Genomic DNA, 5,954 nt, shown 5'->3' with positions numbered 1-5,954 from the left:
TAGGGAAAGCTTCCAAGCCCTCTTTCAGGGGCTGACATAATTCTCCCATGCTTGTGCGTAACAAAGAAAACAATCACCAGCTTTGCTGGTTTCAGGACCAGTTTTACAAATTGCCAGATGAGACAGATGATAAGTTAATCTAATTTTAAATTACCACAGAAATATAGAAGAAGATTCTTTTATATAGAAATATTGGTGCTGCTATTACCCCTGTTAAAGATTCACTTTATCTGGGACAAGGAAAGGTTCAGTTCTTAGAGCCACATGTCTTTAAACTACTACTTAGGGAAAAAAGGAAAGCCTCCACAATGTTATACACACTAACGTTTTACTCCCTTGGATGTTCTGTGGCCCCTTCTGAAACTGTATCATCAGTCTTAAAATCTTGACAGTGTCCAACCTGTGGTATCCTAGAATACGATGCACTACAATGTTGAAACATCTTAACATAGTGGTCTGCTCCAGCTTGATGTACCAGAAAGCCAATCCATTACCTTAACTTTTTGTTTTTCTCTTTACATAAACCATAGCCTACCAAGCGATGGAGATATGGTGGCTATTTGGTGGGTCTTAATAGCATGCCTAACCCTAGTTTTTTCTGTATATAGCCTTGGTAAACAACCAAAGCAAACCATAATCGTTCAGTTTATGGTTTTACTTCCCATAATTGGACTTAGTTTAATCAGAATCATAAAACCAGGATAATCAAACACCTACTATATTCATGTTCCCATTGTTAGGTACGAGGTCATGTTTGGAAAGCAAAGAAATCCAATTCTGGGCCCGCTTAGATACCTTTATGCAAATTAGTTGAAAAGGACACTCTTATTTTTTAAAATAATTACTTAATTTTATTTATCTTTATTATAATTTTTAATTTACCACAGAGCACTCACACTCACCAGAGATAGACAAAGAGAGAGGGAAAGTGAGAAAGCAAGCTGCCAGGTTCAGGACTAGAACCAAGTGGGAGTCCAGCACCTTAACCATCATGCCACCGAATGGTCAACAAGGACTCGTTTCTTAATGAATACAGCCTGTGTTTGGAACCTCAGTTTGGTGAGCAGGATTCAGGTTAGATTTTAGCCACAAAGTACCCTGGCCAGGTGCCCTTGGGAAGGGGTTGACATGTATCCTCACACACAGTAGCAAGTCCTACTCCTTGATCTTGAGATTAGAAACTCACAGTTAATAAGGCGGTTAGTCAAATAGTAACTATCCTAAAACAGCAGTTAACACAGGAAAACTATACCAGCAATACTATAGATTTCAAAGGATGGAATACAGTGCAGGAGTCTGGAAAGTCTTCACACAAGAAAAAAAATTTTTTTGGAGCGGTTTTTGCTATGGGGCACATGTGCTCACCAGAAAGACAGAGAAACAGAAAGCAAGAAATCACCCCCCCCGGGGGGATGGCCACACCACAATCCCTTCTCCTTCATTCTCCTCTCAGGATCTTAGGCGCATATGCGCCTGCGTCCTGTGTGAGTTTAAGCCACAGGGTCCGGGGCTCAAACTGCGGTCAACTACATAGGAGTCCAGCGACATAGCCATTACGCTAACTGCTGGTCCCAACACAAGTAATCTTAACAGGCAGTTTGCAATGTATAGGAGGAGAGGAGTCAAGGAAGTTGTTCTAAACAGAGAGAAAGAAGCAGGCAGAGGAATGTAGGACACATTTAGGAACCATCGTGGGGTTCAGAATTGCTAGAGTTTAATGCACTATCTACACGAATGGTGAAACCAGTGGTGAGGCTCTAACAGCAGATTGGTTCACGAACCCAAGGTAAGGGTCCTGCTTTTAATTCAGTGGTCACTGACTCAAATGTTTTCACCAGGAGCTAGTGATAATTCTGAGGTTCTCCAGGATGTGCACACTCACCAGTGAGAGGCAGAAAGAGAGAGAGGGAAAATGAGAAAGCAAGCTGTCAGGGCTGGGACTTAATTTTGATAGTGTTAGATAACTACTAACAATTATTTAATACTGTGGGCATTTCACTAACCCTTGGCATGTGTTGTCTCCTTTAACTCTCATGGCAATCCTATGACATATGTACTGCTATTATTTCAATTTTATAAATTAAAAAATTGAGGTTATAAAGGATAGTGTTCTCAAGTTATGTAGACTAGCAAATGGGAGGGCAAGAATCAAGTCCTTCAGTTACTCCAAAGACCTTAAAAAATAAGTGTTGTTCTCATCTGACAAGTATAAGCTATACTTTGGCAAGAGTGAGATAAACAAATGGAAATAGCGGGTAACATGATGAAAATGAAGAGATGAGGGTAAGAAGATTACTGCAATGTTCTGGTGAGAAGCAGTGAGGACCTGAAGTGGCAGCAGAGATGAAAAGGAGAACAGTAATTTGACTAACATTTTAGAAGAAAGATATTTCAGACTTGGTAACTGACTGGCTGTTCATGAGAGGAAAGGGTTGAAAACGAAGGCTTTAAAAAGAAGTGCTCAGCAGAAAGTCACTGCTAAAGATAATTAGAGGCAGGTTTCCAGGGACAGTTACCGGGCAGGGTATCAGACAAAGATACTCCGAAGGTGTAATGACTGGACTGCTTGCAATCAGAATAAAGACGGAAGCCACAGTTTTAGGAGAGGAGAACAAAAAGACAGAAAACATGACGACTTTTTTTTTTCTTTTGTTTTAAATGGAGAGGTTTTTGTTATAGGGCGCGTGTGCTCGCCAGAGAGACAAAGAGACCGAAAATGAGAAATCCATTCTCCTCTCGGGATCTTGGGCACGCGTAGCAACATGCCCGGTAGGAGTTTAAGCCACTGGGTCTGGGACTCGAACCATGGTCAACTACATGGGAGTCCAGCAACATAGCCATTTGCTAACTGCTGGTCCCAAAACATGACGACTTTATGGAACCTGATCTGCTTTCTCTGGCCATTTTACATGAGCGTAAAGAATTAATTTATCTAATTACTGTAGTTGGGTCTCTGTTACCAACTAAACATATGGCTTTTTTGATACAGACAATATATACATTTTCACTTAAATAATGAAAAAATTGTTTCTGATTACTCACCATTTTCATTGATATTCACAACTTATAGAGACAAGGTTGAGGATCCTCTACCATTCCATTATAGTTCCTGAAAGTACATTTATGGAATGAAGAGGATTTTGCTCTCTCATAAAATGCTAGTTGATGAAAAGTTGACATAGAGAAGCTAGGAGATTTTAGAACAATTTATTCCAAGTTTGGGCAAGGAGGATATTTCCAACTATAAAAAGGGAAATCAGAAGCACTTAAAAAACAAAGCATGCATATTGCTAGGAAGAAAGCTTAGGAGCAAAGCAGAGCTTCATATTTGGAACCATGAAAGTTGGTCTTCATATTTTTTCTAAAAAGAGGCATCAAAAGAAATCTACTGTTAATGGCATGATGCCAGATTCTAGGTTTTGCAGGGATCAAGCTAAAGGCATGGTGATTTTGTTAGCAATAAGTTCAGTCTCACCTCCCGCTGTGGCTTGAATGTCTCCACCAAACACAGGTTGAAGTTTAATTGCTGTTGTATCAGTAAAAGTCCTTGGAATACTACCTTGGATGACTAGGTTATAAGGGCTCTGCCTTCATGCATGAACTAATGCTATTACTGCTGGAGTATGTTACTTATCTCAGGAGTTCTGTCCCGTTTTTCTTGCCTATGTGATATTTTCTGTCATATTATGACACAGCAAGAAAGTCTATACCAGACATGGTCCCTTGATCTTGGACTTCACATCCTCCAGAACTGCTGGACAAAAATCTTGTGCTATTTATAATACCCAGTCGGTAATATTCTGTTACTGAATTGGAGCATGTACTAAGACACCTGTGATGGGTCACAGTATGGAGAAAAATCAGAGAATTTCAAGTTGTTTTTGATGGCATGACACATGATTAAGGGAGGTAAGTGGCCCTTTGCCAAATGATTTTTAGAGTGCTTGATGCTGAAAGCCACCCTGTGAAAGGGACACTGAAAAACCAGGGACATCAGAAAGTAACTAGCTACTGGCTCTGTTGAGAGGATGGATGGAGAGCTAGGAATGTTAGGCTTCCCAAAGAGCAGGCCCAAGTTACTATTCTCCTAACTAGTCACTCTTTATCAACTCTTGCCCTATAACCCAATTCCTTTCAACATCCAGAGTGAGCTTTTTATTTCATGAGTCAGATCACTCCACAAATTAAAATTGTTAAATGGCTACCTCTTGTAATTAGTATAAAATGCAAGCTCTTTAACATGGCCTGGCTTTTATTAGGCCTTATAAGTGTTTGTGTGTGTGTGTGTGTGTGTGTGTGTGTGTGTGTGTGTTTCCTCTTGAATTTGCCCGAGGGCCTGTGCACTTGCTGGAGAGATAAGAGAAGTGTGAAAGCAATTCCCATGAGAGATGGTCGTGCTGCCATGCCTTCTGCATCTCTTCTTTTAGGATCTTGGGCACCCATGCACATGCACCTGGCAGTTTTTCAGCTCCTAGATAGGAGACCTGAACTGCAAAATAGGCTAAGTGAGATCCAGCTGCCTTAACCACCATGCCATGGGCTAGCATGCATGCTCTCTGTTTTTGTTTTAAAAATTTGCTACAGGGTGTGTGCACTCACCAGAGAAAGGCAGAGACAGAGACACAAAGAGAGAGAGAAAGGGAAAGTGAGAAAGCACCTCTCTCCCCCCAAGAGCATAGCCATCTAGCAATCCCTTCTCTATTTTCTTGGGATATGGGGAGCACATGAGCACTCAAATCATTCAGTTGCCCATTTGGGATCCAGCTACCTCAACCAACATGCCACTGGCTGTCCCCACATGCTCCTTTAATACAACCACATGGGTTCCTTTGTTTGCTTTTGTTTGGTTTCCCTGTCCCTTTATCCAAATTCACTTTCCATTCTGGGCATTTGTGGTTGCATCTTGCTCTTCTCCGTCTTGAGTGTTTCTACGTGGGGACATGATAAATCATTTTTTGACTATTAATTTAAGAGAAAATAAACAATTTGGTAAAACAGGAAGGAGTGAATGTTCAGTAGTCTAATCCTGAAACTTCCACCATTCTTGTCTTCTTAGTTACCTTCTGCACCTCAGTTTTCTCTTTTGTATGATTTTATAATCTGGGTTATGACTTTTTTTTTAACTTTCTAAGAGTAAATGTGAAGAATGAAAATTGTGTATCAAGCAGTAGGGGGAAAAGGTGTGTCAAAAAAATGCACTGCAGCTATAAGGCCCAGGTCTTTCCTGTTATCTGGATAACCTTGTATTTAAATTTCTCATTGAGTTATTGAATCCTGTGAGATAAGGAAGAAATTGATGCATTCACAGAAATGAAGTGTAAACTTTCTGGAAAAAGTTTTTTCAATTCAAGGAGCAAGGAAGACTCATTCTTGCTTTCTGATAAGTTGGAAGCAGTTGGTTGTGGGACCAACAAATTGCATGGATTTGGTGACAGGAGCAATGTTATCATTCCTAGCTATGTTGTTTCCATTTACTAGCTGTGTGGCTTGGAAATGGTAGTAAAATGTAATTTACCTATAATCGTAAATTTACTTTTCAGACTAACCCTCTAAGTTAGATGTTAAAACATCAAACAGTGAAAGATTTAAGTTATCAGCCTAAGATCATTCCAGAGAAATACAAAAAGACTTTATTGGGAGCTTTTAATTATTGTGTCATGTAATAAGAAATGGTGTGGTTTAAAAGTAAATGAGGGATTCTATGCATTTCTTGCAAATACATGAAGACAAAAAAACAAGAAACATATTCCTCCTTTCTTTAAAGTCTAGAACAAGTAAGAGTTTCAGTATTCAGTTAACCCAGTATCTAGCACGCCCACCAAAGGTACCTCAAGATATTTGGGGAGTCCGTTAAGACAGAGTTTCCACACCACCACCTTGCTTTCCTTCTTTTATTTATATTGAGAATATTGTTCAGCTGGCCTTACTCCATGCACTTATATTCTGCATAATTT

Source organism: Tupaia chinensis, unplaced genomic scaffold (assembly GCF_000334495.1).
Source record: "Tupaia chinensis unplaced genomic scaffold, TupChi_1.0 Scaffold145257_1, whole genome shotgun sequence".
In the NCBI taxonomy this organism is placed as follows: domain Eukaryota; kingdom Metazoa; phylum Chordata; class Mammalia; order Scandentia; family Tupaiidae; genus Tupaia; species Tupaia belangeri.
The sequence above is the reverse complement of the archived record's forward strand: the minus strand, read 5'-3'. Positions refer to the sequence as shown.